General features: G+C 46.6%; 1 pseudogene; it reads right to left on the bottom strand.

The window, feature by feature from the left end:
- Nucleotides 1–338: 338 nt before the first annotated feature.
- LOC125758526 (uncharacterized) lies at nt 339–8,797 on the bottom strand (annotated as a pseudogene).
- Between the last annotated feature and the right edge of the window lie 5,255 nt (nt 8,798–14,052).

Here is a 14,052-nt window from a genome sequence, read left to right as displayed (position 1 = left end):
CGTACAGACGCAATTCGTCTTGTACTTGTTACTTCCTTGTTGGTTAGCTGAGTTTTTCCTGAAATGGTAAAGTAGCAGTCAGTTGGCACTCATGGTATGCAGCATGTTCAGAATAAAATGCTTTTGAACTAATAATCAACGTGTGCTTAGTGTAACAGGTTTTTTTCTGAGGAAAGGTCTTGGTAAAAGGTTTCCGCAGACTGAAGCAAATAAAACATTACACTTGTTTGTTGTGCTACCATTTAGTAGGCCGCACCAATGACAGAAGTGTAATGAATTAAAGCGTTATGTTCTTAGTCAACCCTTTGATTGCAAACAGCAGAGCACATTAGCTTTAATCAACAGCACAGAACAATAATGAATAAGAGCCACATATCTTTAGTGAATGCTGGTGTGTTCAATCGTACACCTTGAATTTGCATTTCATCTGTGAGTGCGAAGCCTCGGTCCGCCATCACAACATCACCATGTCCGAGCTAGTCACTGATGCCACTATAATTTGTGATGAATTTGTCTGAGGCACGACCTCCGTAAGCTTTGGACACGAACATGATGAACCCATTCGGGACAATTGCTACAAAAAATTTTACGGTGTTGTGGGCTTTGTAGCTGCTGCCCGTTTGTGCTCTTGCCATCAGCTTTTTGGACGCTGCAGAAACACTTCTGTGCAATCAAGGATGCATGCTGTGTCATCATGCTTGTTTTCCACGAATGACTGCAGCATGCTGTTCTGTATGCACGATTTGGGCAGCCATATTACAACATTCTTCATGATTTTTCTGAGCAAACTCAGCATGTATGCAACGTTGTTGCTGACACTCGACACGACTACCTTAAAAATTCGTGCATGGTGTCCATGCAGCAGCCCAAGGTGAAGCCTTTAGACACATTAGTAACTGGTCGGCACGTGTTAGGGTGCTTGGCTTCTTTGCCAGAGCAGACACAACTTTCACAAGCATCTGAAACACTATCTGGGATACACCAGCATAAAATAAAATGTCGTCTCCAGTTAGACTCAGCAAATGATTTTCCCTTGAATCCAATTGGCACATACTGGGCATATGTGTGGTCATCATAGGGAGTGGCCTCCCACTGTGTCCACTGGTCAAGTGTTTGCACATGCAGGTAAAAGAACATAAGCTTCAAAACCCTGCAGGTTCTTTATGTTGAGTATATGGTAAGGCTAAACTACGTAACAAATTCTAAACACACATATATTTGCAATAGTGCAGGTATTTCTACCATGCAATCTCCAACCTGCATGCTCCAAACACATGCTTGATGACACATGCGTGGGCATGTATATCTGCGCAAGCCATAGGTCGGCAAACTCACTCGTGAGTCGATTCACACAGACTCACTGAGACTCAGATCAAGCTGTGAGTCTGAGCGAGTCCGGGTGAGTAATATTTTGGTACGTTTGAGTCCGAGTGAGTCCGTTTGAGGAAAATTTTAGTGAGTCTGAGTCCGAGTCAGTCCTGTTCAGGAAAATATTGGCAAGTCCGCGCCCAAGTGAGCCCTAAGCGCAACATATAATTCTTGTGTGAGTTTCACCTTTTAATGCCGACCTATGGTCTTATCTACTCATCCTCAGTGTTACTATCAGCCTTATATCGGCTTTCGCTTATATTGAAGTCTATTCACACATATCTCAACGCACTAGCGTTTATGTACCACCTCATTGTTTAATTATCGGAGGCATGCGTTTGGGGGGGGCGGGGGGGAGGGGGTGCTATCCTTCCCGCCGCAAACTTCTTCACAGGACGTTCTTAATAGAAATGTTTCGTCTGAGTCGCATACTTCATAAAAAGTGTCCTTACTGAATGGCAACCACAGCTGAACCACTCTGAATTGCTTGTGTCTTCCCTTTACCAGCACACACAGCTGTACAAAGTCAACTTTATTTGAAAAGAACATAGGAGGGCAAGATTAAGCTCTGTGGATAGTCACATGGAGGCACCGCAATGAAATCTCGCACAATCAGTGTATGAACCATAGGCAACACGTCCTGTACAGTGTGCCCGAGTGGCTGTATTGCTTGACAGAATGACCAAAGCGAAAACCTGAAATGTGCATTGTGTGAAGCAATAGCGTCAGGGTTTATGTAAATTGTTTTGTTTCTCAATGTCTTACTCTTACCAGTGCAAGCAGTGACTACTTTGAAACAATTATGGTGTAATAAAAATATATCAGACTGATGAGCCCGCAGAGGCTGTTGTAAATAAAAATGTGGGGTGTAGGCTTGGATGAATTGTGGGAGAAAAGTTGGAAACTGGAATGAGCCCCTGCCCAATAAAGACATTCACTTGAATTGAAGTCATGTGTCCTCATTTATTGTACATTTTAGGGCTACATCCTATTTATTACAGTGGGCCTAGCGTACTTTTTGCAAGGGTAAATAGCTCAGCTTTGCATTTGAATTTTGGCATTCATACAATATGCACAAATAATGGCACATTAAACAATAATCGTGTGTTTTCAAGTTGCTTTGTGACCCTTGTTGCTTACATGCAGAGCCTTTGTGCACTGTGGTCAGCAGCATGTCTACCATTCTATGAAAACGCTGCTGTGGATTTCGCAGAGTGCTAAAAAGTTTCTACGTAAGAATACCAGCCCCAAAGCATTTAAACTTACCCGGTGTTTATCACTTGTGTCCTGCCAGTTCTGCTTCTCCCTAGAATCAGCTAGCGGCTCCTCAGGCATCTGTGGAAACACAAAAAAAAGTACTTTTCTTGTGTGGCTCTCACAGTTGCGCATTTAACAGAGAGCCAAGTACGTACTAGAGCACTGCACGGGCCGGATTTTACGGCCCGGGCCCGCTTTATGAAGCCCGAGCCCAGCCCGCACCCGTGGTTCCAGGCGCGGGCCCGGCCCGGGCCCGGGCGTACACGACCGAACCCAGCCCGAGCCCGGCCCCGGCCCGTGATTCCAAGCCCGGGCCCGGGCGTACTTGACCGTACCCAGCCCGAGCCCGGCCCGGGCCCGTCGTTCCAAGCCCGGGCCCGGCCCGGGCCCGGGCGTTCATTACTAAACTAATCCAGGGCGCGCTTGTTCATGACCAGACCCGACCCGGGTAACCCGGGCCCGCTAGAGGATATTAGTTGTTGACGATGATTATTAATGATGCCGTGCGCTTTGTAGCGGGCGATTGGACGGAAAATCCGGTGTGTACATGCACGAAATGTTGCTTTGCCTGCGGTGGTAGCTCAGCGGTTAATCTGTTTCGCTGTTAAGTCCTAGGACGCGGGTGCGATTCCCGCGGCCACGGCGGCCGCAATTTGATGGGGGCGAAATGCAAGAACACCCGTCTATATACTTATCTTTAGGTGCACGTTAGAGAACTCGATGTGGTCGAAATTGATCCGGTGCCACTACGACGTGCCTCGTAATCATATCGTGGTTTTGGCACGTAATACCAAGGAATATAAATGAAATGTACCGTATGTGTCAACCTAGAATAAAAGACCGAAATCTTTATTCTTTCCATGGGAACTACCGTGATCTGGCCCATTGTTAGTGCTGTTAATATATATATATATATATATATATATATATATATATATATATATATATATATATATATATATATATATATATATATTCCTGATGAAGGCCAGACTGGTTCAAACGTTGAAATAAACAACGTTGTGACTTCTCACGGAGGATCTACTTGACTACTTGCAACGCTACGGCCACTCCACCACCATGCCTGCCTATATATATATATATATATATATATATATATATATATATATATATATATATATATATATATATATATATATATATATATATATATATATATATATATATACGTGATCTGGCGTGTTTATAAGGAAACCCACCACGATGTACTTGTTACTTTGACAAAGTCTGGTCCAGCAGACGATACTTTAGTGAAAATGTACAGTGCCAATCTATATCTATACTGGTGAAAAAAATAGCACTTCAACTGTTTTTCTATTTTTATTGCTAAGCTTTACTAAGAGCCAGCTCTTTGCACGTGTCACTTCAGCTTGGCACAGTATACCTTAGACCATGCAATGCATAACGTTCGCGTGCGCTCGAAGGCCCGACTTACCGAGTCCGGCCCGGCCCAGGCCCGCGGCTTCAAGCCCGGGCCCGGCTCAGGCCCGCGGCTTCAAGCCCGGGCACGGCCCGGGCCCGCACTTTCACGCCCGAGCCCAGCCCGGGCCCGCCGATAAACGGTTCGGACGGCCCGGCCGGGCCCGGGCCCGTGCAGTGCTCTAGTACGTACAGGTGTGGCCATTGTAGCATGACGATGCTGCATGGTGGCTTTGGCAGCAGCCGGTGTTGCATTTTCCTGTTGCTCCTGAAACAATTATTCATCGACGTGACACACATGCAAATATACATGCCATAGCATTTACACTGACATGCTGCTTCTGGCGTTCGCCACTTGTGTCACTGAAGTCTTGCAGGGCACTGCCTGTGTCCTGCTCCTCAGAAGAAGTAGCGTGAGCTGCTGCAGGCACCTGCAGTGACATGAAAACAATGCTTTGATTACATTGCTCTCGCTTTAAATTTGGTACTACAGTTACGAGTACACCACACTTGGTGTCGAATACGTACATCTGGGGTTAGCGTAACATGGCAAAGCTGCATGATGGCGTTGGCAGCAGAGAGTCTTGCATTTTCCTCTTGTTCCTGAAACAGTTATTCTTCGACGTGACACACATGCATTATAGGTTTATATGCAAATATACATGCCACGGCATTTACACTTACATGCTGCTTCCGGCTTTCACCACTTGTGTCATTTAAGTCTTGTAGGTCACTGCCTGTGTCCTGCTCCTCAGAAGAAGTAGCGTGAGCTGCTGCAGGCACCTGCAGTGACATGAAAACAATGCTTTGATTGCATTGCTCTCGCTTTAAATTTGGTACCACAGTTACAAGTACACCACATTTGGTGTCGGATACGTACATCTGGGGTTAACGTAACATGGCAAAGCCGCATGATGGCGTTGGCAGCAGCTAGTGTTGCATTTTCCTCTTGTTCCTGAAACAGTTACTCTTTGACGTGACACACATGCATCATAGGTTTATATGCAAATATATATACCACAGCATTTACACTTACATTCTGCTTCTGGCATTCACCACTTCACTTCACTTTTATTAAATGCGAAGCATTTCTTAGCGAACCTCTGGCAGTTTGAGCGTTTCTATCTACGTATCTATCTATCTATCTAGCCGCCTACGTCTGGGTGCTCTCATAATCGCCTCCTTAACTTGGTGTAGACCAAAATTTGCATGGGAGGGTAAGAGGATTTGACGAATATGACTGCCGGGTCATGACATGAATAACGTTAAAATCCCGTCGCGTACGTCGTCAAACCCTTTCCACTAGTCACGTGTGGCACATACCCGTTTACCACGGGCCGCGGTGTCGGGTATGCGCCACAAGTGATTGACAGTTTATATCTACCTAGGAACGGCGAGAACATTGGTAACTTACATGCTAGAGCGTTAAGGAAAACCAACATCGGCAGCGTTGACTCAACGAATGGAAAGAATGAAAATTAAGATCGCAGCAGGAATCGAACCCAAGCATTCTGCGTGGCAATCAGGTATTCTACCACTGAGCCACGCCAGGTCTATAAACTGGTTTGGTAAAACAGCCTACGCAGGCGTAATAGCGGTGACAGTCAATTGTGGTTGTGGTGCTGGCTATCTAATTTTACAAGAAAGGAATGAACACTACATGATACTCCTACGATGGCTACTTCTACGATACAGGCGTCATATCAGATCGACGTTTATAGTTCCAGTGTTGGCTCCGCTTTTATAGCTGTCTAATAAAGATTACGTTTGTATTCTATGATTCAGCAAGCTATATTGAAGCATTGCTCGAGCCCGGAGAAATACATTAACGAAAGTTACATATGATATCCACATCACCGCACCGTAAAGTGCACTTCGTCCACCAGAACGACGCAGTAGCCTCTTTATTTCTAACGAGGCTGGGCGATGGCCCCATGCTGACCGAGGATGATGCCAGATTGATTGACAGCCGCTTTGTAGACTAGGCTACGTAGGACACATACGCTCAGGTAGTGTACGAATACGACAAACACCATCCATTGATGTTGGTCTACGTAGCACTATCCAGGCCTACCAGCCTCGACGGCCTATATTTCACCAACGCGAAGGGTGGCTTCAGGTTCCGACATGTCGCCGGCTCTGTCGACAGACAATTTGTCGATGAAATGACCGAGGCATCCACGAATTCCAACAGCTCTACTATACCACATACTTCACCACACATGGACCCCTCGTCACCACGATCACGACCGGATCCTATAACAAGTCATGACCAGCTGCTGGTGCTCACTGATCACGGTGATGACGCCCTTGTTCAAGAACTGTCAAGAACTTCTTGCACACATGCACACCGGTTCGTAAAACGTGCGTGAGTTCTCGGGACACGTATAAGCACTACATATCAGCTTACCGCTTCTGGTGTTGGTAATACCCACGTTGCCAGTGGCAGCGTTACCCAACAGTAAACAACTGGTTATATAACACATATGCGGCTCTTCAACATATATATGTGTGCGTATAAAATTTATACAAATCTTTAGCGTCATTTTGTAACGTGCCGCTCAGTAAAAAAGTTACGCCACAGTCACCTACCCACCACATGCTTCGCATAACATCGACTCCCACGGTACGTGGGATCTGCCGAATTTTTTCCTTAAAGGCCCCCTCAAGGGGGGTATTACATAAGGGGTGGGTTTACAATTGACATATATACATACTAATAATATATACACAATTATACATACTGTGGCGAAGCAATTGGTACTGCTTAACGGTTGCGTTCTCCAGCGGCTCCTAGTGGGTCGTCCTCTTATAAACGCCGCTCGCTCTTCGAGCCCGTGCTTTGGCCTTGACTGTCGCCATAGCGAATTGTCGCCGAGTGCCGTCGAATAAACAGCTTAACAATACAAAAAAATATATACATAAACAATTTTACATACATTCATAAAATATACAAAATAACAACATATGCATATAACTAGTAGTCACATATAAACATAAGAATAAATTAGTGCTTAAGCTTTTCAGCAAATGATGATGGGCAGGTGATATCAACGATAGAACGGGGCAGGCCGTTCCACTCAGTCGATGAACGACAAAAAAAAAGGAGGCCGAGAAGGTAATAGTCCGGCTGCGTGGACGGGTTATTTGTAAGTGATGCCCAGTACGAAGGGAAAGACGTGGGGCCAAGATGTACGGTGTCTGATGAAGCGAGCTGTAATGAACTTGTGAAAAAGGATTAGTGAATCAATGCGGCGCCGGGATGACAGTGAATCTAAGCCGGATCGCGTCTTCAGTAGTGATACGCTTGTGTGATAAGAGTACGACGAATGAATGAATCTTGCCGCGCGATTTTGGACTGATTCGAATGCTTTGATGAGATATGCTTGATGGGGGGACCATATCGGGGATGCGCACTCAAGTTTCGGACGTACAAGTGTTTTAAATGCTAGTAGTTTCACGTGAGGGGGTGCATGACGTGAGAATCTTGAGAATCTTCTGCCATGAGAATCTTGCTGCTCAGTTGCCGAGTCCTGCTCCTCAGAAAAAGCAGCGTGAGCTGCTGCAGGCATCTGCAGTAATATGAAAACAATGCTTTCAATGCATAGCTGTCGCCTTAGATGTGGTATCACAGCTCAAATATGTGCGCGTGTGTGTGCATTGTAGTTGGTCTTGCTCAAGAACATCAGTGTCAAAGAACACTTTTATTTCGTCAGCGCTTTGGTGAGAGCCTGACATTTTTCATGACCATGGCCTTGCTCTAACAGAAATGTTCACAAAATAAATGAAGTTTTCTTGAAGTGCTTCCTCCGGTAATTTATATTTACACACACACACACACACACACACACGTTTATTCTCGTATATATTTGCCCATTTCCAATAAAGTTTCTGCCTATGCAATGAAAGTGCAACATACAAAATTTAAAGGTCAGACATTACTAACAATGATGCTGAATAATAGATCGAAGCGCTGTGCAGCGGAAGCACGGGCAGCGTCGTGCTCGCATAAGTGCAGTGACGAATGCACTGTGCCGGTGAGACTAGTAAATGCAGTAGTTATTCGTCATCAGCACGGTTGAATCAGCGGCAGCTTTTTCATCACCGCCTCTGCGTCGTCTCTTTGGACGTCGGTAGTACAAATGAGAAGTGAACAAGGTAGCGCGGTGCGATGTTGTGAAGTGATCACTTACTCGCTAGCCCATGCGTTCGTGTATTCTCGGCAGCTGCCCGCTCGCAACTTGCACGAAAGTGACCTTTCGGGACTACTTCGCGTGTACATACCTTCACAGATGCGGCAGCACAGAGCAAGCGCAGCCCTTCGCTGGAGGTGTCATACTGTAATCGTACAATAGAAAACGTCAAGTCTCGTAGTCATGGCGTTAAAAGAAATTGCACAGTTTTCGTAGAAAAGAAAAATGAGTGAGTTCCACCTTTTCCTGGCAAGCGCCCTTGTGAAAGTCGGCTTCTCCGGCGCCGAGATGGTGAATGCCTACTGAAGAGCCTGGTGCTACGTTCTCGGCTGTCCTCTGGAAAAGCACCGCCCATTACTAACGGTTCGGTTGCTAAGAAGTCTCACATTTTTCTTTGAGTGTTGACCGTCGTGTTTCAGTAGACGTCGTCGTCCTTTAAGCACCTATAATTAGTAATTGTGCATCATCCAGCAGGAGACGTTTCGACTGTCATGTACTTTAGCAAGGCTTACCTTTCTCTCGTATCCGGGGCGAAGCATCGGCACGGGGTTTAGATCGCTGCGCTTGCCGTCCACAAAATGCGCTGAAGATACACGTGATGACGTCGAGGGTACAAAACCTTTTCTATTAACTGCGGCGACCCACTGTCTTTTCAAATCGGCGTCAGCGGGAAACCGATGCAGCAAGTACACGTTGCATCCGAACTCCTCTTGCAACACGTTGTGCGTGCCGCAAAGCTCTTTTCTTGCTGCGTTCCTCTTCTTTTGGTTATAACTGCAGCCGCGAATAACGCAATGATGCCCCGTTGATAGACTGTTCTTGAACGACATTTCGAAGTTCAATTAATAACACCAAAATAGCGCACGCATTGAAGAGCCACTACACAACGTGAATGGTGAACTCTCTCCAGCAACAGCCCAGTGAAAGGGGCGTTGCCCAGAAGCATGCTACTCTCATCACCAGGTGGCGAAAATTAGCTTGCCGCTCGCTGGTTTGAGGTTGCCGCTGGAAAGGTCTATAGATACCGACGCTTCAACAACTCCTGCTCTTGCAATCACTCCAACAGTCTACTCCTGGCCACCTTTTCCATACTCGCGACTTTATCACTAGAAGAGTTCCTGTAGCACACCACAAGAATCCGAGCAGGAGAAGACGACACGGGAAGCACGGGATGGCTGCGCCTGTTCCTGTTCGCGTCTGAGAAAGTGGCTTCTGTAATATATAATTTGTGGACTCCCAGCATTGACGTCTGTCTGTCTGTTTCCCAGAGGAAAGGAATGTCGTTTTGCCGTTTAAGGACATAGGGTAGGGTAAAACTTATGGGAGCTCTCGGCCGCTGCGAGTGCTCATAGAAGAAGAGAACGATGATCACGTGTGCGCTCGCGTCACGCGGTCAGCAGCCGCTGGCAGTTGCGGCCGAGGCTCGGTGGAGTAAAGATGGTTGCTGGTCTGTCTTGCTCTCGTTCCTGAGGGGTTTCTGGGCCAGCCGCAGCCCGAAACCCCACAGTCAAAAAAAAATTGAAATTTGGTTTTTGCTTGTTTGCAATGATAAGGCCTTCCTTAACAATATCCAGTGTCTCACACATTTTTGCGCGTTTTGATTTAGCCAAAAGGGCCGGGTTTTCGAGACCAACCGACGAGCAGCCAAGCCCCCTTTTCTCAGACCGTGCACAACCTGAGCTTTCCGCCTCAAATGAACGTTTGTAAAATCGAAACTCCTGGTTTCTCTCAGTTTACCAGGTTTATAAAAAGTATTCCGTCTACTTAAAGGCTCGTGGTGCAGTTTTTTTTTTTTTAACATGCGTGACATTTACCCAGTCCACATGCCTTGCGTCTGTGAGACCCGCATAGAGACGGGATTCTGTGCATTTATCTCTAGTTTATTTGGGCCTTTGTTGATTTTGTGTCGGCGGCAAAAGATATTCGTGTGTTAAAAAAAATGACTGTTTAAAAAGCACAGTATAATTAGAAATCGACACGCTTCGGCTACAAACAGAAAAGAGACCGGGAGCACTTAAGCGAGCCGTTCAGCAAGTAAGCGTTTGTCCTCATTCCGCGCCTCCGCAACGACAGAATGTTACTTGTAGTGACAATGGACACGCTTTGATTTATGTGGATCTTCTACAAACCGAGATTACGAGTAACTGTGTCTGCACAGAATGCGGAGAAGCGGCGGCACTCATGGACAACACAATGATCGTGTTCCTTAGAATGAAAACTCTCATAACTGCCACCTTTATAACCGTTCTAGCTTTCAAGAAGGCCTGCATGGGCCCAAGTCAACTTTCTCAAGGCCGTTTGTCATATCACCGAGGCGCAACACTGCTATATGGTTGGGTGAGATCAACCACCATAGACCGTATTTGGACAATAAAGACACAGAAGATATGACAAAACAAGCCAGGAAACCAAGAAAAGAAGAAAAGAAGCGAAAGGCTGATTCGTCTGACGACTATATGGCTGGTTGCTATTAATTTGTTCAGTACATCTTCAAGAAAACATGAAATATGCTTGTTTTAGGGGCGAAGCTCCTTAAGGCGTGGGTCGGTCGTCCCCGATGTATGTAGTTGTAGTAGTAGGTAGCCACCTCTAGTTTAGTTCTTGGAGTGTTCACTAGATGGCGGTACTTGCAGTTGATGAAAAGGTGGGAGATGTTATAAAACTAGATGGCGGTACTTGTAGTTGATGATGAAAGATGCGAGATGTTATAATAGGAATGATGTCACATATGGCACGTGTCATTGGTGGAAGGCAATCGTTCGGCGACGTACGCTAGGGGGCGCGGTGTAATAAAACCCGTTCGCTGTTGGCGCGCGCTCGGAGTCGCCGGATGGACAAGGCTGCAGAGCGGACGAGCGCGCAAGGCGGCGGCAGCGCGCGCTCGCACACAGAATCCCGATGTGCGTGCCCGCGATGGACATTTACTCAAGTGTTTCACTTTTAATTGTGGGGCGAATTGCACGGAAGAGTTTCACGGTTTACCGATGATTCCTTCCGGAGCTTCGCCCCACTCATCATCATTCACCCCGTGAATATGCTGTGATTTTTTTTGTCTAACTCTCAACCTCTCGAAATCAATACTTTCTTATTTAATTACCCCGTTATCAAAAGAACTTGAAAAAACAGAAGGCTGATTTTTAACCAGAATAAACCAAACATCAATACGAAGCTACTGAACTAGAATGGTGTACGTAAAGTATGTGGAATGGTCTTTTTTCTTGCAGTTTTACTTAAAAAATAATAAAAACTATCTGCGTTGCTAAAAAAATTCCAGAAATGTCAGCACTTTAAATACAATTTTAATTCTAGCTTCTTTGCAAGAAGAGACGCCTACGAATAATATGAAGCAAACTCGATCGCTCTACATATAGTAGTTTCCGAGAAAATTGGTCTTAATGAAGCCTTAAAATACGTGGGAGGTATAGGGCCTACCCTGTGCCTCAAAGGGGTACCGACAGAAAAATATTGAGTTGTCGTTTCTTCTGTTTTGTTTTTTGTTTTTTTAGTCAAATGAAAGGCCAAGCCCTCAAGAGCCTAGAAGATGTATTGGTAAGCGCGAGTGCACCCTGAAAATGTAATTACAGTATATTTTTAAAAGCTATAGTCGGACACAACTTTAGAAGTCCGCGGCATTTTCTCCTGAAAGGCGGATGCACCAACGGGCGCGCACTCCGGACTGGCGTCATGAGCCGCAGTGCCAATGACACCGCCTTCGGTGAACATTGACGAGTGTATGAGCGGGACTATTTCTTTAGTCGCATGAGGCTATCGTCTGCCGCGCTTAGGCGGTCTAGGCGGAGCCGCTCCGGACTTCTTAAGTTGCAACCGACTATAGTTTCGGTTCCTACTGTACCCTGACTTCACAACACGGTATGAGCGCCTCGTCACGTGCTCGCGCAAGCTATCGTGGCGTTTCCGCAGGCCGCTCCGCTCCGTGGATGACGCACAAGCGGCCATCGTGGGTGTTTCTGGTGACGCACAAGTGGCTATTTTCGATGTTTTAACACGAAAGCGTTTTATGCCGGGGTTCACCAAGTACATCCGTCACAGATATGACGTAGATAAAATGGACTCCAACGGGTGAGAAAGAAAAAACCAAGAAAAAGATACCCCGCTGGGATTCGAACCCACGACGTTGCGGCCGGGACGGCAAGCGCCCGACGCCCTACCGATTAAGCCAGCTCGGGAGATGCTAGGCAGAGCGCGAATGCGCCTTATATCTTTCACACATTCTCTTTCGCGGCGGGTGGAGCGGGGTGGTGCCGCCGTCTATGAGAGGTGAAAAAAAAGTAATGCTTTACGATCGACACTTACTAGCGCTTGCTCCGAGATTGCACGCGATATCGGAGGTCCTGGTTAAAGCGTCTCGATACCAGAGAGGTAGACTGGCCGCGCTGGTGTCGCCGAGGCACCCTTCACGCAGTTACGTTCTTTGCCTTTGGCTTCGTGTTAGCGTGCGTCGGCTCATCGGAGTAGTGCAGCTTCCACGTGCACCAACGGGATTTCTCCGCCGCCGACTGCTTCAATTGCGAGAGCACCGACTAACAAAACTGCTGCAATATGCGTTGCAGAAAGGACGCGATTTCGACGGGTGAATGTCGTGCCTTGGTGGAGCGAGCAGCGCCTGCGAGACAGAGGACAGCGGGACGCACGCGTTTGTGGCTCAGGCTACGAACCTCTATCTCCCGTGTTGCTGAAGCGAAGTGTGTGTTATGTATGCATGAGCACAGGCGTCGGCTACCCATTACTAGAAAGCGCACACCATGCCGTTTCTCTCCTTAATTGACGACGCTTTGAAGAAGTGCATACCGGTTACCAGTGTTTATTACGAGCTTGTTGATATCATTCTTACGCGGGATTCACGATTCGCTGTGTCCAAATATATGTCCACACCGTCAGCTACCACAACGGTTTAATCATGATCATGGGCGTTAGTCGTCGCGATGGAGACATGCTGTCAACATGGGTGCATCCACGTCAAACGGTGCTATAGCTGCCAAACACGAATATACAATGTACAAGCTCTCATATATCATTACACAATAAGCACTACTTCTGTGAAGACACGTTTCACTTTCGTGTTATACCGATTCCTATGACGGAGGGATCAGCCATGTTTTTTGTACCCCACGTCGTCACAACTGGCCGTGCTGGTGTGAAGTGACGAGAATTGTCATTGTAGCCTGACGTCACGACGGTGTCGATGTCAGTAGGTGAGCCATGTGAAGATCGACAATGTAAAAATAAAATATCTTATCAGCATTTACTGAGCTTTACACTTCCGCAGCACCGTCTCTGCATACACGAGATTTGTATGGCAGAGTAAATTCGCCATCGAAAATTCGTGCCAGTGCCTATTCAAGGTTGTCGCGCTTGCAGCGCCACGGCTGGACAGCGACGCATTTTGGATTTCACCAGAGACGCTCTAAAGAAAAGAAATGATAGAATTCGCGTATGATCTCCATACTATAGTTCGAATCCTTGTGAGTGCTATGCCTAATTTGGCGTTTGCATTGCGGTCAGGCATAGCCTTAGAGATAACAGACTCATCGGCCACCTTGCTTGTGCTGGCTGAAGGCTTTAAAATCATCTGGGAATGCTTGCCGGAGGTACAGCAGAACACGCACTGGCGCGTGCAGTACCAGGGAGACACACACGACGGTCAACAGACGCGAGGTAAATCTGACTGAGAACAGGGGCCGCTAAAGACCTGATACAAGTCCTTTTTCTTTGCCTTATAACTGTCGAATTCAACTAGAAATTCAAATCAAAATCGGAGCTCGTCCTGGGCGCA

Source organism: Rhipicephalus sanguineus, chromosome 5 (assembly GCF_013339695.2).
Source record: "Rhipicephalus sanguineus isolate Rsan-2018 chromosome 5, BIME_Rsan_1.4, whole genome shotgun sequence".
Lineage (NCBI taxonomy): Eukaryota > Metazoa > Arthropoda > Arachnida > Ixodida > Ixodidae > Rhipicephalus > Rhipicephalus sanguineus.
The sequence above is the reverse complement of the archived record's forward strand: the minus strand, read 5'-3'. Positions and strand labels throughout refer to the sequence as shown.